The 23,549-nt window shown below is 37.0% G+C and overlaps 1 pseudogene; it reads right to left on the reverse strand.

Annotated features, from left to right (window-relative positions):
• Positions 1-16,460: 16,460 nt before the first annotated feature.
• LOC138090712 (large ribosomal subunit protein uL24 pseudogene) overlaps positions 16,461-23,549 on the reverse strand; it is a 34,759-nt pseudogene continuing 27,670 nt past the window's right edge.

The following is a 23,549-nucleotide window of genomic DNA, read 5'->3' on the forward strand; positions in this document are numbered from 1 at the left end:
ATTCCTGTTGATGTTTGACAGAAAACAACAAAATTCTGTAAAGCAATTATCCTTCAATTAAAACAAAAATGACACGTGAAAAAAAAAAACTTAAAAAAAGAAATATTCATAAAGGAAAGTAATGTGGAGACTTTACAAAGTAGAATTTGGAGGTCCAAGAAGGAAAGTAATCAAGAATAATTCATGGCCTCTTTTCTAGCTGAAAACATAGAGTGAGTTAAAGAGAACTAAAGGAAGATTCTAGCTGTGCCAGTTTCAGTGAAGATAAAAACAATTTAATTTTACAAATAACTTATGTGGCTTAATATTAAAAAAAAAATTAAAAACAGACTATCTAAAAACACATTTCTCCAAAGAAGACATACAGATGGCCAAGAGGCACATGAAAAGATGCTCAATATTGCTAGTTGTTAGAAGAAAGCAAGGCAAAACTACAACGAGGTATCATCTCACAGCAATAAGAGTACCCATCATCAAAAAGCTACAAATGTAAATAATGAGGAAGGTGTAGAGAAAAGGAAACTGTCCTACACGATTGTTGGAAATATAAACTGGTACTGCCACTATAGAGAACAGCATGGAGATTCCTCAAAAAACTAAACATAGAACTACGATATGATTCAATAGCCCCACTCCTGTGCATATATCTGGAGAAAAACACAGTTTTAAAGGATACATGTACCCCAAATATCACTGTAGCAATATTTACAACAGCCAAGACATGGGAACAACCTAATGTCCATCAGCTGATGACTGGATAAAGAAGATATGTTATATACATACAATGGAACATTACTTAGCCATTAAAAACAGTAAAATAATGCATTTTCAGCAACATGGATGTATCTGGAGATCATCATATTAAATGAAATAAGTCAGACAGTGAAAGACAAATATCATATATCACTTATATGTAGAATCTAAAAAATTATACAGATGAATTTGTTTACAAAACATAAACAGACTCACAGACTTTGAGAACAAACTTATCGTTACCAGGAGGGATAGATTGGGAGTTTGGACTTAACATGTACACAATGTGTGTTAGTCATTTAGTCGTGGCCAACTCTGCTTCCCCATGGACTGTAGCCTGCCAGGCTCCTCCATCTATGAAATTCTCCAGGCAAGAATACTGGAGTGGGTTGCCACTTCCTTCTCCAGGGTATCTTCCGGACCCAGGGATTGAACCCGGGTCTCCTGCATTGCAAACAGTTTCCTTATGATCTGAACTATAGGGAAAGCCCATGTACACAACGCTACACTTAAAATAGATAACCAACAAGAACCTATTGTATAGCACATGGAACTCTGCTCGATACTCTGTCATAACCTTAAAGAATTTGAAAAGGAATAGATACATATACATGTATAAATGAATCACTTTGCTATATACCTAAACCTAACACATTATTCATCAACTGCCCTTTAATATAAAATAAAAATTCTAAAAAAAAACTCTTAACTTTGTGCAGCTGAAAGCTGACCTAGTAGAAAATTTCTCAGAAGATAGTTAAAAACCAAGCAAACAAAAAAATAAAGGTGAATTCATGTGACAAAGAAAATACCTATTTTGAGGAATATAGTTAAATGTTATGAAATGGATCAGATGGCTAGAATGGCAACTTATGAAACCTAGCAACTTTGGTAGACTTATGGAATACACTTCAGTATTTATCACAAGGATGTAGGCATGTGTAGTGTGACCTGAGAGGTCTAAAAATTGCTGTAACAGCTTGGTTTTGCCAAATATTCAGTGGCATGCTTTTAAGTTCAACAAAGCTTCATCTGGGCATTGTGAAACTGCAAATTTCATGGAGCTACCCAAAACTGAAGTCAGCAAATTAACTGACTCCTAATTATGATTATGGGAAAATCATTTAAAATAAAATTACCCTGAAATTTATTTTGAGTAGGCCCAACCAAGACTTTCTCAGTAGACCAGTAGAAAACTCCAATTTATTTTTTATTTTATATATATAATGAGAAATTTTTATTAGATATGATTATATACTAATTAATATAATTATTTTGTGTTATACTTCATTGATAGCCTATGAAAATTAACTATTGTGTAACCATGGCTTCAATGAATTAATGAAACATTTTATTTCAAATGTATATTGTAAAAATTTTCATTAGCATTTTCAAAAGATGTTATTTTTCCAAAGCATTTGGCCACTAACATTTGAGTACTATCAAAATGGCATCCATAAATTCTTTTATTTTTAATTAGATTTTTATATTTATTGGCCTTCCCTTGTGGCTCAGGGGCTAAAGAATCTGCCTGCCATGCAGGAGACCTGGGTTCGATCCCTGGGTTGGGAAGATCCCCTGGAGAAGGGAAAGGCTACCCATTCCAGTATTCTGGCCTGAACTGTATAGTCCATGGGGTCACAAAGAGTTGGACATGACTGTGTGTTTTTAAATTTTAATTAGATTTTTATATTTATTACTTAAGCTTTAAATGAAATTATTTGCATCCTTTTTCTCTATGAATTTGTCTCTGTATAAAGAGATACTTCTCTTCCATAGATTGTTTTAATAGATTTTTAAATCTGTGCCTTACCTTAAAAAAAAAAAAAAAGTGGTTATTAAGGAAAGATGTGAGACAGTATGTTTAATCGCACAAATATAAAGTCCAAATCACTGAACATCAGCAAGCTGTCATTCCAGAGAATAATAAAATAAACAAGTGAAACTCCTAAAGTAATAAAAATGTCACGTCGTTAAGTTTGATGGAAGTGTAGATAAGAAGTACACACAATCAATTTCTATTCTAGTCTTAAACCTCATTATTGTTTATCAATGCATCAAATCAACATGTTTGTTTGCATGCAACTCATGAGGTATTGACAATTTGAAAATACCTTAAAGGACTGGGCCTGTAGGTCTGGGGCTGTTATTGAAATAATTTTCTTACTATATATTAGCATAACTGATAAAATATTCAGAGGATTTTTGATCATCTGACTCTATTGATATTTCAGAGGAACCATAGCCCATATCCTCCAGTGATGTTTAGAAGGCTCAAACAAACCTTGTGTCCACCAGGACCCAGAGACTCCACAGAAACTGAGCCAAAACTGTGTTTCAGTGCCCTCTGGAGGTACAAGTCTGCAGTGACCTGCTGCAGGAGCAGCGGCTCTGGGTGCAGCATACCTGGATATGGCATAAGGCCTCTTAGAGGAGGTAATGATTAAGCCTACTATACAGTCACCAGAACTTACACAGGACTGGGAAACAGACTCTTGGAGGGCACAAAAAAAAAAACAACAAAAAACCACGTTGTGTGCACTAGGACGCAGAAGAAAAGACCAGTGACCCCTACAAGAGACTGACCCAAACTTGCCTATGAGTGTCCAGGAGTCTCCAATGAAGGTGTTGATCGGCTGTGGCCTGCTGCAGGGTCATGGGAACTGAGTACAGCACTGCATGTATGGGACCTTTTGAAGAAGGTCACCATTATCTTCATTACCTCCACCATACTTTGGCCTTAAATCAAACTACAGGGAGGGAACACAGCTCTGCCCATCAGAACAAGATCCAGTTTCCCCCTCAGTCAGTCTCTCCCATCAGGAAGATTCCATAAGCCTCTTTTCCTTATATATAAGAGGGCAGACAGAATGAAAACCACAATCACAGAAAACTAACCAAATTGATCACATGGACCACAGCCTTGTCTAACTCAATGGAACTATGAGCCATGCTGTGTAGGGCCACCCAAGACAGATGGCTCATGGTGGAGAGTTCTGACAAAATGTGGTCCATTGGAGAAGGGAATGGCAAACCACTTCAGTAGTCTTGCCTTGAGAACCCCATGAACAATATGTTAATAGTGACCTATTTAAATAGAAAGAACTCTGATTTTTAAAAAAATTTATTCTTTAGCCACACAGCTGCATGGACACAGTTGTGGGCTAGGCAGAATACTGGATTTATCCAAATCTGTTATTTGGTTAAGGGTGTGCACATTTGAATGTATTTGACTTAATATGTGGCAGCCTGTCAAGCAAGAGTTGAATTTCTGTTGAGAGCAAAGAAACCAGAGACATTTGTGGGAACTAGAGAAAGTATTTTGAGTAGTGGTTACTATACAATGCTGAAATGTTGCCAACTAACCAGGAACTGGAAGAAGAGAAGTGAATAAGCTTAATGGTATGGTAGGAATTATATATGATCTCAAATCAGTAAATTAGGGTAGAATTTGTTACAGCATCTAAGTGGGTATATGGCAATTTAGATAGAAGCCAATGTATTTTTAATCTTAGGAACTTTTGTTAACAGGAATATAAAAACATACTTATTCCATGGATCATAGAGGCAATATGTCAGTCATCCAAGCAATTTTCAAAACTGGCCTAGCTACAACTAGTCAATTCAGGAGTGGTTAATTAGAAATATTTCTGGAAAATCAACACAAAAGACATGATTCTGCCATCTAGTCCTCATCTCTCCTTTCCCACAATGGTTGTCCCTAGTGAAGAAGAAATTTAAAGTAGAAGAAGAATTAATTTTATCTACCCTTAGTGATTGCAGCACATGCTTAAGGGGCTATGTATGCTGGAAGAACAAGCTTAATATGATGATTAAAGGTGATGCAGGTGCCAGTGAGTCACATAAGGAAAGAAATAGTCCAGATTCTCCTTTCAACAAATGTCATCCAGACAAAATTTGGAATTCAGATTAAATAAGCTTTTCAATACATTATTTTTTGTATAAGAATGTGAGTTACCATAAAAATAACTCAGTGTTATTACTTGTCCATGTCAAGAAGATCATATATTTGCAGGGCAGATTCCAGAAAAGATCAAGGGAATAATTGGAATTTACTGAGGATAGTATTTGGTTTTGCTGCAGCAAGAACAACAGTAATGCTTTTACAGGTGATGCCACTGAGATCAAGAAAGAAAACAAATTTATAGGGTCACATAGTAAGTGGATGAGTATGAATTAAATCTCACCTTGTAGAGTTTGCCCTCTTGAGTTACTAAGGAAGGAAATATTAACCTGGTCCCTCAGAATGTACTGTCACTCAGTCGTGTCTGACTCTTTGCAACCCCAAGAATTGCAGCACGCCAGGCTTCCCTGTCAATCACCAACTCCCGGAGTTCACTCAAACTCATGTTCATTGAATCGGTGATGCCATCCACCCATCTCATCCTCTGTCACCTCCTTCTCCTCCTGCCCTCAATCCGTCCCAGCATTAGAGTCTTCTCCAATAAGTCAACTCTTCACATGAGGTGGCCAAAGTACTGGAGTTTCAGCTTTAGCATCAGTCCTTCCAGTGAATACCCAGGGCTGATCTCCTTTAGAATGGACTGATTGGATCTTCTCGCAGTCCAAGGGACTCACAAGAGTCCTCTCCAACACCACAGTTCAAAAGCATCAATTCTTCAGCACTCAGCTTTCTTCACAGTCCAACTATCACATCCACACATGGCTACTGGATAAACCATAGCCTTGACTAGATGGACCTTTATTGACAAAGTAATGTCTCTGCTTTTGAATATGCTATCTAGGTTGGTCATAACTTTTCTTCCAAGGAGTAAGCATCTTTTAATTTCGTGGCTGACAGAATGTGGTCCACTGGAGAAGGGAATGGTAAAGCACTTCAGTATTCTTGCCTTAAGAACCCCATAAACAGTATGAAAACACAAAATGACAGGAGGAACTCCCCAGGTCTGTAGGTGCCCAATATGCTACTGGAGATCAGTGGAGAAATAACTCCAGAAAGAATGAAGCGATGAAGTCAAAGCAAAACAACACCCAGTTGTGGATTGGACTGGTGATAGAAGCAAGGTCCGATGGTGTAAAGAGCAATATTGCATAGGAACCTGGAATGTTAGGTCCATGAATCAAGGCAAATTTTAAGTAGTCAAACAGGAGATGGCAAGAGTGAACGTCGACATTCTAGGAATCAGAGAACTAAAATGGACTGGAATGGGTGAATTTAACTCAAATGGCCATTATATCTACTACTGCAGGTGGGAATCCCTTAGAATTCCCTTAGAATTTGTAGTCATCATGGTCAACAAAAGTGTCTGAAATGCAGTACTTGGATGCAATCTCAAAAATGACAGAATAATCTCTGTTTGTTTCCAAGGCAAACCATTCAATATCACAGTAATCCAGGTGTATGCCCCAATGAGTAATCCTGAAGAAGCTGAAGTTAAACAGTTCTATGAAGACTTACAAGACCTTTTAGGACTAACACCCAAATGGGACCTACTTAAACTTAGAATCTTGTGCATAACAAAGGAAACAATAAACAAAACAAAAGACACCTCCATATTGGGAGAAAATATTTGCAAATGATGTGACCAACAAGGGATTAGTTTCCAAAATATACAAACAGCTCATGAAGCTCAACATCATCAAAACAAAAAACCCTATCCAAAAATGAGCAGAAGACCTAAACAGACATTTCTCCAAAGACATACAGATGGCCAAAAGGCACATGAAAAAAAGGTGTTCAACATCACTAATCACTAATTATGAGAAATGCAAATCAAAACTACAGTGAGATATCACCTCATAGCAGTCAAAATGGCTATAATCAAAAAATCCAAAAACAATAAATGCTAGAGAAGGTGGGAAGAGAACAGAACCTTCCTACATTGTTAATAAGAATGGGAATTGGTACAGCCACTCTGGAGAACAGTATGAAGGTTCTTTAAAAAACTAAAAATAGAACTACCATATTACCAATCAGTCCTGCTCCTGGGCATACAACCAAAAGAAAACATGGCCCAAAAGTAAGCATGCACCCCAATATTCATTGCAGCACTGTTTACAATAGCCAAGACATGGAAGAAACCTAAATTGATCAACAGAGGAATAGATGAAAAAGATGTGGTACATATATTCAATGGAACATTACACAGTCATCAAAAAAGAATGAAATAATGTAATTTGCACCAACATAGATGGAACTAGAGATTGTCATAATGAGTGAAGTAAGTCAGAGAAGGAGAAATATCTTATGGCATCCCTTATATATAGAATCTAAAAAGACATGATACAAATGAGCTTATTTACAAAAGAGAAACACTCACAAACTTAGAGAAAAGACTTGATTGTCAGGGGGTTAAAAAAAAGGAGGAAGAAGATATAGTTAGGGAGTTTGGGATGGACAGGTACACACTGCTATGTTTAAAATGGATACCAACAAGGAACTATGTATAGCACAAGGAACACTGCTCATTGTCATGTGGTAGCCTGGATGGGAGGCGAGTTCAAGGGAGAATGCATACATGTATGTGTATGACTGAGCTAATTTGCTTTCTACCTAAAACTATCACAACACTGCTAATCAGCTATTTGTTGTTGTTGTTGTTTAGTTGCTACATCATATCCAGGTTTTTGTGACGGTCTGCAGCCCACCAGGCTCCTCTGTCCGTGGGGTTTCCCAGACAAGAGTATACTGAAGTGGGTTGCCATTTCCTTCTCTAGGGAATCTTCCTGAACCAGGGATCAAACCCATGTCTCCTGCATTGGCAGGTGATTCTTTACCACTGAGTCATCCAGAAAGCCCATGCAAAATAAAAAGTCTAATAAAAAATAAGTTAAAAGAAAAGCAAAAACAACAACAACAAAGGAAAACAAACCTTAACCAAAAGCATAGCAGACTTAAATGTAAAACAAAACAAAAAATTAGAAGTGTAAGAAAAAAACATTGGTACCTAAGGTAAAGTGAAAAAACAAAAACGATCAAACAAACAAAACACCTCATACTCAAGACCCCAAAAGCATGACCAATAAAATTTTTAAAATATATAAACTAACTAACTTAAAACTAAAAGGTTTTGTTCTTCATGAAGAATATGTTAAGTAGATTAAAGACAATGCAAACTGTGGCAAATTATTTGCAAATCACATATGACAAATGATTTAGTTTCATAGTATGCAAATAACTTTGTATTAATAGGAATTGCTTAAAAATATAGATCAATCAATATAGATCAAATTGAGGAGAGTTGACAGTTACTAGTTTAATATTCCAACTCACAAACATGTTCTATCTCTCCATTTACTGAGATTTTCTTGGATTTTTTAAATTAGATATTAATATTTTTTGACAGTCAGCTACTATACATGTTTGGATATACTTATCCCTGCATACTTCATTATTTAGTGTGAGTGATAACTAAAGTTGCTGTGTTTTCAAATTTGGTTTTCCCTTGTATTTTTCAGTATATAGAAAAAAAAAAACTGCTCTTAGTTATTGACTATGTGTCCTGAAACCTTGCCTAACTTAATTTGTCGAGGATTCTAGAATTATTTTTGTTAGATTCCTTGGTATTTTTTACATAAATAACTATGTCTTCTGCAACTAGTGGAGTCTCTGGATAAGGGTGAAAGAGGAGAGTGCAAAAGTTTGTTTGAAACTCAGCATTCAAAACACTAAAATGTTGACAATGGGTCATATCAATGCATGTTAAATAGAAGGGGAAAAAGTAGAACCAGTGACAGATTTTCTCTTCTTGGGCTCTAAAATCACTGCAGATGGTGACTGAAGCCATGAAAGTAAAAGATGTTTGCTTCTTGGAAGGAAAGTTATGGCAAACCTAGATAATGTATTAAAAAGCAGAGACATCACTTTACTGACAAAAGTCCATATAGTCAAAGCAATGGTTTTTCCAGTAGTTATGTACAGATGTGAGGAATGGATCATAAAAAAGGCTGAGCGCTGAAGAATTTGTTTTTGAACTGTGCTGTTTGAGAAGACAATTCAGAGTCCCTTGGACTGCAAGGAGATCAAACCAGTCAGTCTTAAAAGAAATCAATATGGAATATTCTTGGAGGAACTGATGCTGAAGCTGAAACTCCAATAATTTGGCCAACTGATGCAAAGAGCTAACTCATTAGAAAAGACCTTGATGCTAGGAAAGATTGAAGGCAGGAGGAGAAGGGGATGACAGAGGATGAGATGGTTATATGGCATCACTGATTCAATGGATGTGAGTTTGAACAAGCTCCGGAAGATGGAGAAAGGCAGGGAAGTCCGGAATGCTGCAGTCGATGGGGTCCCAGTGTCAAATATGACTGAGTTATTGAACAACAATGCATACTTAGGAAGAGGAATCAAACTAAAGAGACTATATTAAATATTATCTTCATGGTTACTCAAAATAGCACCATAATAGCTACACTATCAAATTTTGGTTTTTAAATGAAGTTTTGCACAACCCTCCTAAAATTCTTAATTCTCATTTTAACATAGTATGTTGTCTTCCTGCTCTCTTTCAGTTCTTTTTTCTCTATATATCCAGAATGTTCAAGCTGATCCCTCAACTCCTAGCACCATCATCCACCTGATAAAACAGGCTGAAACACCACAATTCCCTAATGATAAATAAAGACCGAGTAAGGAACAGTCTTCAATTTGTATATAATCATTAAGATAACCATAGAGGAACTAGGCTCTAAAGAAGTGCATATTTAAGTAAGAACATCAAATCATTTGGCTTTTTGTTTTTGCTGTTCATTCGTGCTGCTTGCTCTGTCGCCAAGTCATGTCTGACTCTTTGAGATCCCATGTACTGTAGCCCTCCAGGCTCCTCTGTCTATGGAATTTTCAAGGTAAGAACCCTGGAGTGGGTAGCCATTTCCTTCTCTACTGGTCTTCATTCACATCCACTTTATTTTTAGCCAAGAAGTAGTCTGAAGTTAATTCTATCATTTTTCCAGAAAAGCAGTTTTCCTTCCAAATTCAGTTTCTATAGTGCTTTAGGCAAAGGTCAGCAATTACATCTCTTCCAATCTATTGTAATATACAGTCTACTGTAATAATGTATTTTTAATGTAAATATCATCACCATTTAAATAATTGCATATTTTTAATTTTCACAAAAATTTTTGGTCATTGATATTATGTTGAATTGGCAAAACTCAGCAGTTTTATCTGGGCAATATATACTGTTTCTCAAAGATTAGGAAACATTAAGCAAGAAGAAAGCTCAGCATATCACCTTAACCAGCTCTGGCATCTGAGGCAGTCAAAGAGAACATTGTAAATGATTATCTAAATTTGCACGATCCTGTTGCTGTTGTCACTAAACATGTCTAACTCTTTGTGACCACATGGACTGCAGCAAGCCAGGCTTCCCTGTCCTTCATTATTTTCCAGAGTTTGCTGAAATTCACATCCATTGAGTTGGTAATGCCATCCAACCATCTCATCCTCTGTTATTCCCTTCTAATCCTGCCTTCAGTCTTTGCCTTTTTCAATGCCTTTTTCAATGAGTTGGCTCTTCACATCAGGTGTCTGAAGTATCTGTTTGGTCTTTGATGCTTAGGGACATTTATCCCTTGATAGGTCTTTCTTTTTATTTTCTTGTTTTCTGTTCTATTTTGTATTTTGTGAAGAATGTGGGCCTAATATTATTTTTCAATAATATTCTTCAGTCAGCAGAGATTGGTCCATGAATTGATACAGTCCAACACAGTAAATGAGATATAAGAAACTTTCCTCCATATTAAAATAATTAATAGTGCTAGGGTCTGAATATTTATGTACCCCCAAAATTCACAGGCTAAAATCCCTTTAAGGTCATAGAATTAGGAGGTAAAGTCTTTGGAAAATGATTAACACATTTGGATGATGTCCTTATAAGAAAGCCCAGGAGAGCTCCACTTCCCCTCCTTCTATGTGAAGACTCAGCAGGAAGCTACCATACCTGTATGAACCAGGAAGTCGACTTTATCAAATCTCCTCATTTTGTTCTTGGACTTCCAACATTCAGAGCTATGAGAAATAACTTTCTGTTGTTTATAATTCACCCAGTTTACAATATTTTGTTATAGCAATCTAAATGCACTAAGACAAACAGTCTTAAAAACGATGAATGAAAACCTGGGCCTGTCTCAACCTAATAAACATCCCATAATTATGAGTAGAATTAGAGCATAAATCCAGTGTTGTAGATGAAAACATAAAACTATGAGAAGAGCTTGAAGATGAAACACTGACCAGTCACAGCTTCAGTCATCACTCTAGACTGTCCCTCTTCTGAGCCAAAGTAAACCTATTTTTTAAGATAATTTTTTGTTGTTTTCAGATCCATTTAGTTAACAAAATTCTAACAGATACAGAAGCTAACAAATTTAGAAAAGATGCAGCATGGAACAACTTGAGAACACATGCCAGTACATAAAAAATGTGACAGATTAGAACTACCAAATTTATAGTATTGTTATCAGTGAAATGCTGTCTGTAGGATTAAAAAAAAAAAAAAAAAAAAAAGGAAGCTACACATGCTGAGGAATACCTGGAAATTTGAACGTGACAGGATTTGGTGAAAAGCAGAAGACAAGATTTGTATGAGAAATTAAGGACTATGAGATTTTAGGAGTGGATGAAGAACATATCAAGCATTGAAAGAACAGTAGAACAAAATGTAAAAACAGAAAATAATCATGAGGAATTTCTCCTCACACCAAGATTATAGATACGGATAGAATGTACTATATACTTCAGAGTACATCGCATATTTTACCCAAATCATAAACAATGTGGATATAATCCAAATATTACAATCATATTTTATTTGTATTCCATGTTTATATGCAATATATTAATAGAATTGTCCTCAGTTCTTACATTGGGATATATAAACTGTTTATCCATTTTGTGCTCTCTGATTCAAACAAAAAATGTTGAGGTTGTTAAAATTTAATTCTGACAGATTGAAAACCACAATCATAGAAAACTAATCAAACTGATCACAAGGCTGGATCTCAGCCTTGTCTAACTCAATGAAACTATGAGACATGCTCTGGAGGGTGACCCAAGACAGACAGGTCACTTTGGAGAGTTCTGAAAAAAAAAGTGATCCACTGGAGAAGGGAATGGCAAACCACTTCAGTACTATTTCTTTGAGAACCCCATGAAGAGTATGAAATGGCAAAAAGATAGGATACTGAAAGACGAACTCCCTAGGTCAGTAGGGGCCCAATATGCTACTAGAGATCAGTGGAGAAATAACTCCAAAAAGAATGAAGAGATAGAGCCAAAGCAAAACAACACCCAATTGTGGATGTGACTGGTGATGGAAGTAAACTCCAGTGCTGTAAAAAACAATATTGCATAGAAACCTGGAATCTTAGGTCCATGAATCAAGGTATGTTGAAAGTGATCAAACAGGAGATGGCAAGAGTAAACATTGAGTTAACATTTAAGGAACCAGTGAACTAAAATGGACTGGGATGGGAAAATTTAACTCAGATACCATTAAATCTACTACTGTGGGCAAAAACCCCTTAGAAGAAATGGAGTAGCCCTCATAGTCAACAAGAGTCTGAAATACTTGGATGCACTCTCAGAAATGACAGAATGATCACTGTTTCCAAGGAAAACCATTCATATAACAGTAATCCAAGTCTATGCTCCAACAAGTAATGCTAAAAGAGCTGAAGTTGAATGGTTTTATGAAGACCTACAAGAACTTCTAGAACTAACACACACACACACACACACACACACACACACACGTCTTGTTCATTATAAGGGACTCAAATGCAAAAGTAGGAAGTCAAGAGATACCTGGAGAAACAGACAAATTTGGCCTTGGAGAACAAAAGGAAACAGGGCAAATACTAACAGAATATTACCAAGAAAATGATCTGGTCATAGTAAACATGCTCTTCCAACATCACAGGAGAAGACTACACATGGACATCACCAGAGGGTCAATACTGAAATCAGATTGATTATATTCTTTGCAGCCAAAGGTGGAGAAGGCCTATACAGTCAGGAAAAAAAAAAAAAAATAGACCAGGGGCTGACTGTGGCTCAGATCATGAACTCCTTATTGAAAACTACAGACTGAAATTGAAGAAAGTAAGGAAAACCACTAGACCATTAAGATACGACCTACATCAAATCCCTTATGATTATACAGTGGAAGTGACAGATTCAAAGGATTAGATCTCATAGACAGAGTGCCTGAAGAACTATGGATGGAATTTCATGATAATGTACCAGATGCAGTGATCAAGACCATCTCCAAGGGAGGGAAAAATGTAAAAAGGCAAAATGGTTGTCTGAGGAGGCCTTACAAATGCTGAGAAAAGAAGAGAATTGAAGGCAAAGGAGAAAAGGAAAGACATACCCATTTGAGAGCAGAGTTCCAAAAAATAGCAAGGAGAGATTAAAAAAAAAAAAAAAAGCCTTCCTCAGTGATCAATGCAAATAAATAGAGAAAAAAAAATAGAATGGGGAAGAATAAAGATCTCAAGAAAATTAGAGATAGCAAGGGAACATTTCATGCAAAGATGGGCACAATTAAGGACAGAAAGAGTATGGACATAACAGAAGCAGAATATATTGAGGAATGGTGGCAAGAATAGAGAAGAACTATACAAAAAAGATCTTAATGACCCAGACAACAATGATGGAGTGATCACTCATTTACAGTCAGATATCCTGGAATGCAAAGTCAAGTGGGCCTTAGGAAGCATCAGTACAAACAAAGCTAGTGGAGGTGATGGAATTCCAGTTGAGCTATTTCAAATCATAAATGATGATGCTGTGAAAGTGCTTTACTCAATATGTCAGCAAATTTGGAAAACTCAGCAGTGGCCACAGAGCTGAAAAAGGTCAGTTTTCATTTCAGTCCCAAAGAAAGGAAATGCCAAAGAATGCTCAAACTACAGCACGATTGCACTTATCTCACATACTATCAAAGAAATGCTCAAAATTCTCCAAGCCAGGCTTCAACAGTATGTGAACTGTGTACTTCCAGATGAATTTAGAAAAGGCAGAGGAAACAGATGTCAAATTGCCAACAGCTGCTGGATCATAGACAAAGGAAGAGAGTTCCAGAAAATCATCTATTTCTGCTTTATTGACTATACCAAAGCCTTTGACTGGGTGGATCACAACAAACTGTGGAAAATTCTCTAAGAAATGGGAATATCAGACCACCTTACCTGCCTCCTGAGAAATCTATATGCAGATCAAGAAGCAACAGATAGAACTGATCATGGAACAACAGACTGGTTCCTAATTGGGAAAGGAGTATATCAAGGCTGTATACTGTCACCCTGCTTATTTAACTTATACGCAGATTACATCACGTGAAATGCTGGGCTGGAGGAAGTACAAGCTGGAATCAAAATTTCCAGGAGAAATATCAATAACCTCATATATGCAGATGCTGCTGCTGCTAAGTCACTTCAGTTGTGTCCAACTCTGTGCGACCCCATAGATGGGAGCCCACCAGGCTCCCCCATCCCTGGGATTCTCCAGGCAAGAACACTGGAGTAGGTTGCCATTTCTTTCTCCAATATGCAGATGACACCACCCTTATGACAGAAAGTGAAGAAGAACTAAAGAGCCTCTTGATGAAAGTGAAAGAGGAGAGTGAAAAAATTAGCTTAAAACTCAATATTCAGAAAACTAAATCATGGCATCTAGTACCATCACTTCATGGCAAGTAGATGGGGAAACTGCCAGAAGCCAGCATGGGGAATCCCGCCCGTGGCAAAGGTCATGAGGAAAGGGGCCTGACAAAATGCAAAGGTGGGATCAGGCCTCAGGGGTCCCCCTGAATTTTCTTGAGCATCTACCCCCTAAACCAGAATCTGCCTGCTTTACTGTGTTATGCTTTCCACCTACTCCTCTGACATTAACAGGGGGCTGTCCCCCCACCACCTTTTTCTGGAAAAAGTAAATTTAGAGCTTTTAGATAATAAGTCTCCTGGGCATAATAAGAGTATTTCAATCCAAAAACCTCTCTGATGGCTTGCTAGCCACCAAAGCTGACAGGTTTGTCCAGACTCTTACAGCTGCACATGTGATTGTTTTTGGCCTCCCGACAGTGAGAGGCACAGGAAGCGTAAAACATTCTAGGAATGTAGGGGCTTCTGAGGAGTCAAAATCATTAGAATAGGACTGATTAAGGGTTTCATTGTTGAGCCAATACTTGCTGCCAAGTTTTCATTTCTTTTATTTGTTGATATAGTTGGTATGTAGAAAAAACAGGTAGTAGCCCTGGTATTAGCAACATTAGATCTTTGAGTTAAGTACTTTCTTTGTTATAACCCACTGCACCTTTGTTCTACAGGAATGTAACTTTATTTAGTACTTTGAGGGTGATGCAGATTAAAGAAAAAACACTTCAAGGGAAAATGAGTTTTCTGGTTGATAGACATTTATCTAGGAAAAGAGCCATAAAAATGTTAACAGGCCCCCTAGCCAGAAGATGACATAAAACCACCTGAGACCTTTTGTATATGGGAAGGTATGCAAAAAGAAAGCCTGGTCTCAATAAGGGTCAGGACTGCTGCCCCTGCATAACTCTGCATATTCCATTACTTCTTTATGTACAACTTGGGTTATATAAGCTGCTTTTGAAAATAAAGTTGTGGGTCTTGCACCGATGCTTGGCTCCCCCATGTCATTCTTTTCTCTGCTTTCAGGCTGAATTCCCATCTGAAGCACAGAGGATCTCCGTGTCTACTTATTTGCCCTGGCTTCTAAGACCCATGCGAGAGGGAGCCCAAGGCGGGGCATCCTCCGCTATTCAAGCGGGTGCCGGTGGCCTATGTAGATGGTGCAAGTTCCTTGTCTTGGAACTTTATTGGTCTCCTGTGTAAACCAAGTTGTTCAGCCTCTTTTCTCCGCTAATTTTCCTACTACACTATTCTTTCCTAATCTCTCTTTATATCTCTAACTAAATAAATCTCTCCTTGCTGACTCCATCCCCGCTTTGAATTACCCTGGATCCACCGGGGCTGGACTCCGGCAGGAAACAATGGAAACAGTGAGAGACTTTATTTATTTATTTAACTTTTGGCTCCAAAGTCACTGCAAATGGTGACTGCAACCATCAAATTGAAGGTGCTTGCTCCTTGAAGGAAAAGTTATGACCAGCCTCAACACCTTATTAAAAAGCAGAGACATTATTTTGCCAATAAATGTCTGTCTAGTCAAAGCTATGGTTTTTACCATAGTCATGTATGGATGTGAGAGTTGGACCATAAAGAAAGCCAAAAAATTGATGCTTTTGAACTGTGTTGTTGAAGACTCTTGGGAATCCCTTGGACTGCAAGGACATCCAACCAGTCCATCCTAAAGGAAATCAGTCCTGAATATTCACTGGAAGGACTGATGCTGAAGCTGAAGCTCCAGTGGTTTGGCCACTTGATGCAAAGAACTGACTCTTTGGAAAAGACATTGATGCTGGGAAAGATTGAAGGCAGGAGGAGAAGCAGACAACAGAGGATGAGATGGTTGGATGGCATTACCAACTCGATGGACATGAGTCTGAGAAAGCTCCAGGAGTTGGTGATGGACAAGGAAGCCTGTGTGCTGCCATCCATTATGATGCAAATAGTCAGACATGGCTGAGTGACTGAACTGAACTAAAACTTAATGATTTCTAATGAAAAGGACTGTCATGTATGTTTTTAAATAATTTCAACAGTTTTTAATGAGAGCTGTTGACAATATGACTTTATTCCTGCATCTTCTCAATTGTTTCTTCCTCATATTTGCCCTTTTATTTTCCTACTTGGCCAGATTTGGCTTTCCCTTCCAGGATCTTTATGCACTCTTTGTCTGGTTTTAGTCTAGTGTTAACCTCCTTGCTGGAGAGAATGCCCACATAGAGAGCTGTACCATTAGCCTTCTCCTACTGCATTTCTTCAGTGTAGTTGACACATTTCTTCCTGTAAACCTGGATTGCTTTGCCAATTTGCTGCCTTTTGTAGTGCCCTTCTACAACTTGTACTTTCTGAACTTCATTATCCTTTAAGAAGGGCAAGGATTGAACCTTTACTTCTGTCTCAGCTCTTTAGAAAGAGGAGAAGACATAATTTTCCTATGAATGGGGGAAGGCACATTGAAATGTGGTTTTTTGTTCTTGCTTAGGTCAGACGTCACAAAGGGATTTAACTCTTCTGACCATGTGAATCTATGAAATGGAGCATGAACAGACTAAACCCCCTCCAAAATGAATAAAATCAGGCCTTATATCTAGAGCCCAGAAAATGCACAGGACTTGGGTCCAAAAAATCTTCCAATGGCCAGTGAGGCCTGAAAATTTTACCAAGGAAGTACCCCAAGATCATTTTTAAAAAAACTACCCTACCCAGACTAGACTCCATCGCCACAGACTCCCTTCCCTTCAGCTCAGCTCAGATTTCCAAGTGTCAAAACCCTCTTTCCTCTGGCTGGTGGTGCTACGAGAAAGGCCAAGACCATTCTGGCCCCTCTGCGGCTACCAGAACTGGGCAACACGCCCTGAATGGATGGCTGCAGATTGCATACCTTGTCTCAGCAAATACTTACCCACTGGCCAGTCATGTACTTTTTTATGGTTCAAATATATATGGTTCAAATTGTAGAATATCCACAAGAAATAGAATGAAAATCACCAGGAATAATTATAAGATAAAGGTATTATTCTTAATTTTAAGTTATTGTAAGAATGTAGTTGATAAAATTTTTTTTTTCATTATATGTCTTTTTGTCCTCTTACACACATTCAATATTGTATTTTATTCCTGTGTTATCTTCAGTAATTTAAAGGGGAAATTTAAGTGAAATTATACCAAAGATCTTAAAATAAAATTCCAAAAGTAAAAATGAATCATTTGTTTTCTTAAACAAATTGAAAGGAAGACAGAATCACACATATGATAACACACAGTAATGAGCTCTCAAGCTCTCACTCTGTTTGTGTCATTGACCAAAGCTGCCACTCAGTTGTGCCTCCTCAGACACATAATTGAAGTCATTCTCTAGCAAATCCTGATGAGGAAGTTATCTTTATCCAGAGCTCTAGTGAGCATGTCGTGTTAAAATTAAAGCAGACAATGACCTTTATGTCTCAGTTCTCATTTCTCCAATAATTACCATTCTGCATCTGCACTTCAAGTAACAGATAAACAAGGTTAATATAGGAAGATATAAAGAATCTGTCTGAAGTATTCTTTTTCCTCTGATAATAACTACCTAGAGGACGAACACACATGCTTAGTCACTCAATTGTGTCTGACTCTTTGCAAATGCAGGGACTGTAGTCTGCCTCTGTCCATGGGATTGCCCAGGCAAGAATACTGGAGTGGGTTGCCATTTCCTCCTCCAGGGAATCTTCCCCATCCAGGGATCAAACTTGAGTCTCCTGTGTCTCCTGTACTGGCAGGCAGATTCTTTACCACTGCACTACTTGGGAAGCTCTACTATGTTTACAATTCTAATTCTTTTTATAACCACTATCAATGGTCCACTTTCGATTCTCTCTCTAATGATAGTTTCTTTTTATATAAACAATTTTATTTGTATCTCTGTGGCTTTTCTCATGCCATTTCCTATAAGGATGTTTCAATAATCCAACTTATCACCTTTCAAGTACTCTATTAATCAGTATTGCTTTAAATATCATGTTATGTAAAGTGTTGATCTGTGGTTCCATAGAATTTTATACATATATCTATCTGTATTGCTCACAATATTATATGGAAATAATATCTTTGTGTGTTTGAATTTGAATTTCATAATAATAGACATTGCAAATTATTACATTCTATATTTTTCATATTTTGTCCTCAACAGTCTGGCTATCTTAGGAAAATTGCAAGCAATAAATTGTTATATTTGAAAATAATCCTGGAAAGATAAACAAGAAAATAAAACTGAAACTTAGAATTTCTAATTATGGAATTCCTCAGATGTTAAATAACATCCTCTTTTCTTATATCTATTTCTTTATTTTGATTATCTAGACTTTGGCATAAAATGTGAAGCAAAGTAAACTTTATGAAAATTCAGTTCTATGTTGAACAGACGTATGCTGAAGTGAAAATGTGAGATTATAAATATATTGTTCCAGAAACAATTTAAATGTACCCTAATTGTTCACTGAAGCACTATTTACAATAACCAGAACATGAAAACAGCAAAAATGGCTATTGACAGATGAATGGATAAAGATGTACATGTTATATATGGTGGCATATTACTAAGCCATAAAAAAAGAATAAAGTATTGTCATTAGCAGTGATATGGAGGGATCTAGAGATTGTCATACTGAGTGAAATAAGCCAGACAGAGAAAAGTAAATGTCATATGATATCACATATATGTAGAATCTAAAAATATGGTACAAATGAATTTATTTATAAAACAGAAAGAGATTCATAGGTGTAGAAAGTAAATATGGTTACCAAGAGGGAAAGGAAGAAGGAGGGATAAATTGGGAGATTGGGATTGATTTGCACACACTACTATATATAAAATTGACACTAATAAGAACCTACTCTATAGTACAGGGAACTCTGTTCAATACTCTGTAATGACCTATAAGGGAAAAGTTATCTTTAAAAAGTGGATATGTGTGTGTGTGTGTGTGTGTGTGTGTGTGTGTGTATATAAATTTGATTCACTTTGCTGTACAGCAGAAACTTACACAACATTGTAAATTAATTATACTCCAATAAAAATTAATAAGGAAAATTATATAATCTGACCTTCTATTTATTCTTTGAATAATATAGTTGCCTTCAGGAAATATGTGTAAGTAAAATAATTCTCTAGGAATACATTAGAAAATGAAGAAAGAAAAAAGAAATCTGATAACACACATTGACAGACACACACACACACACCTTATATAAATATGAGTGAATGTATGAGAATTTCATTCAAATAATATTAGATTTATTTTTAATGTAAAAATATGCTAGCAGTTTGTGTCTGGTGTCAGTGAATATGGTGGAGTAGGTAGTTCCAAAGGGGCTGTTTCTCTAAAAACAGAGTTAAAGTGAATGAAAACTGTCAGACTTACTTTTTTTTTTAACTCTTAATTAAAAAAAAAAAAAATCAAAGGCTTATTTTTGTTGTTTAGTCACTAATTCATGTCTGACTCTTTTGCAACCCTGTGGACTATATCCCACCAGGCTCCTCTGTCCATGAGATTTCCCAGGCAAGAATACTGGAGTGGATTGCCATTTCTTTCTCCAGGGGATCTTTCTGACTGAAGGATCAAACCTGCCTCTCCAATTGCAGGCAGATTCTTTACCACTGAGCCACCAGGGAAGCCACAAAGGCTTATAGCAGCCAAGTAAACATCTAATCAACTTAAAAATAGTTGGGGAGTTTTGAAGTACTTGCCTTTGTCCTACCTCCCTCCTGTCTCCAAGATGGTCTTGAAATGGCAACCAATATTCCAGTTTGGCATTCTGGTCCCTTGTTCTGGAGGAAGGAAAGTTGATCTTGTTCTCAAATAGTTATTTTTATCTGTTTTTCTAACACTCACTTGTAGGACTGATGAAAGCATGTGCCTCTGCTTCACCTGATTGAGAACTTTCTCAGGGCAGAAAAGTGGTACAGAGAGGGATTTTCTCAAAAACCATGGAAGGCAAGTAAAGAACCCACTGCTGCCTAGAGCACATGATTGCAATTTGAGGGACAATAAAAAACTGCCAAAAGCCTGAGAGGAAAATTTGTGGAGAAAGGGTCTTTGAAGAATTATGGGATTGAAAATCTCACATGAATATTGGGGAATATAGGAAGCCATGTGCATGCCCAGGGGAAGGTTTTTGTTAAAAACAAAAAACAAAAGAACCTGGGACGGCCCTAAACTTTTACCTCAGGCTGATCTTTAGGCTCTGAACAAACAGAAAGTGAAGACTAAGCAAGGTCTGTAACTAGCCATCTAAGTGTTAAAGGAGTGTTGCAACACAGGGCCAATGTGCAAAGACTAACAGAATTGGGGGTTTTATTTTTGTCTCTAAACATTCAAAGGCATCTGTCAAATCAGAAGATAAAAGAAGAGAGACTGCAGTCCACACATATCAATGAATACATTCTTTACAATCATAGACTAGAAAACTCACTGAAAATCCAACCAATTACAAAGCAGAAAAAGCAAGAACAAAAAAAAAAAAAATTAAAGTGGCAGAAGAATCTAATCACCAGAATTAACAAGTTATACTATTTAAAATGTTCAAGTTTCAACAGAAAATAATGAAGCATGTAACAACAACAACAAAAAAAGTATGCCCCACACATAGGAAATTTAACCAAAATTGTCTCTGTGCAAGCATAGACATTGGACTTACTAGAAACAGACTCTAAGACTCTACTGTGTTACAGTCATAGATGTAAATGGAACTATGCACATAGCTAAAGGATATCATGCAATTAATGCCTCAGGAATCATGATATCAATAAAGACACAGAAACAATAAAAAATGAACTGAACCAAAATTCTGGAGCTGTAAAGAATAAAATGTACAAAATGGTGGCATAGGTTTTTCTCTCTACAAAATAATAGTACACAAAAAGTATCAGAATTTTTTGTTTAACTCTTGAAAAAAGTAAAAGGCTTATAGTAATCAAATAAATATAAAATCAAGAAGGAAACTTAAAAATAGTTGGAGCACTTTGAAATATTGTTTAGTAAAATAAAAATCACCAGATAATTTCAAAAAGAGATTTAAGGAACACAAAAATGTATATATAAGAGAGATCAACTGAAGCTATCCAGTCATAGGAGCAGAAAGAAAAACTAACAGAGATTAAAAAAAAAAAAAAAAAGAAAAAGTTGAGATGTATGTAGAAAACACACACACACACACACACACACACACACACACACACACAGAGCAATAAAAGGCCTGTAAGACATCATCAAATTTACTGATATATGCAGAGTAGGAGTCTCAGTGAGAGAGGAGAAACTGACAGAGTATGTGAAGATACAATAGCTGAAAACTTCCCAAATGTGATGGAAGACATGATTTTACACAAAGAGGATATGTGATGAACTCCAAGAAAAATGAATAAAACAGTATCCGCAATGAGATACACAATTTGAATTGTCTAAAGAAAAAGAGAACACCCTGAAGTCAAAAGAAGAGAAGCTACTTACAATTAAAAAATTTGTTGCCAATGTTAAGTGTAAATTTCTTAGCAAAAATGACGGAGCCAAGAACGTTGTAGGATGGCATTCCTAAACTGTGAAAAAACAACAATAACAACAAAATAACTGACTGAATTCCACATCTGATGAACAAAATTTAAAAATCAACAAGAAATTAAAATGGTTTATGGCATATGGAACTATACTCAATATCTTGCAATAACTTGTAATGAAAAATAATCTGAAAAAGAATATATATACATATGGGCTTCCTTGGTAGCTCAGACAGTAAAGCATCTGCCTACAATGCAGGATACCCGGGTTCAATCCCTGGGTCAGGAAGATCCTCTGAAGAAGGAAACAGCAGTTCATTCCAGTATTCATGCCTGGAAAATCCCATGGACTGAGGAGCCTGGTGGGCTACAATCCATGGGGTCACGAATGAGTTGGGCATGACTGAGCAACTTCACTTCACTTTATATATATATACACATATATATACATATACATACATATATATATATACATATACATATATACATGCTGCTTCTGCTGCTAAGTTGCTTCAGTCATGTCTGACTCTGTGCAATCCCACAGACGGCAGCCCTCCAGGCAAGAACATTGGAGTGGGTTGCCATTTCCTTCTCCAATGCATGAAAGTGAAAAGTGAAAGTGAAGTCTCTCAGTCGTGTCCAACTCTTAGCGACCCCATGGACTGCAGCCCACCGAGCTCCTCCATCCATGAGATTTTCCAGGCAAGAGTTATATATATATGTGTGTGTATATATATATATGCATGTATGTGTGTGTGTATATATATATATATATATATGCATGTATGTATGTATATATATATATCAGTTTGATTCAGTCACTCAGTTATGTCTGACTCTGTGTGACTCCATGGACTTCAGCAGGCCAGGATTCCCTGTGCAATACAAACTCCCGGAGCTTGCTCAAACTCATGCCCATATAGTTGGTGATGCTGTCCAGTCATCTCATCCTCTGTCACTCCCTTCTCTTCCTGCCTTCAGTCTTTCCCAGTATCAGGGTCTTTTCCAGAGTCAGCTCTTCTCATCAGGTAGCCAAAGTATTGTAGATTCACCTTCAGCATCCATCCTTCCAAAGAATATTCAGGACTGATTTCCTTTAGAATTAACTAGCTTGATCTTGCAGTCCAAGAGACTCTCAAGAGTCTTCTCCAACATCACAGTTCAAAGCATCAGTTCTTCAGTATTCAGCTTTTGTTATGGTCCAACTCACACATCCAAACATGATTACTGGAAAAACCATAAATTTGACTAGCTGGACCTTTGCTGGCAAAGTAATATCTCTATTTTTTAATAGGCTGTCTAGGTTGGTCATAGCTTTTCTTCCAAGGAGCAAGAAGGAATCTTTTAATTTCATGGCTTTAGTCACCAACTGCAGTGATTTTGGAGCCCAAGAAAATAAAGTCTGTCACTGTTTCCCCATCTATTTGCCTTAAAGTGATGGGACCGGATGCTATGATTTTTTTTTTTTTTTTGACTGTCAAATTTTAAGCCAGCTTTTCCACTCTCCTCTTTCACTTTCATCAAGAGGCTCTTTAGTTCTTCTTCACTTTCTGTCATAAGGGTGGTATCATGTCTGCATATCTGAGGTTATTGATATTTCTCCCAGCAACCTTGATTCCAGCTT

The sequence above is a fragment of the Capricornis sumatraensis genome, chromosome 14, assembly GCF_032405125.1.
Source record: "Capricornis sumatraensis isolate serow.1 chromosome 14, serow.2, whole genome shotgun sequence".
NCBI classification, from domain to species: domain Eukaryota; kingdom Metazoa; phylum Chordata; class Mammalia; order Artiodactyla; family Bovidae; genus Capricornis; species Capricornis sumatraensis.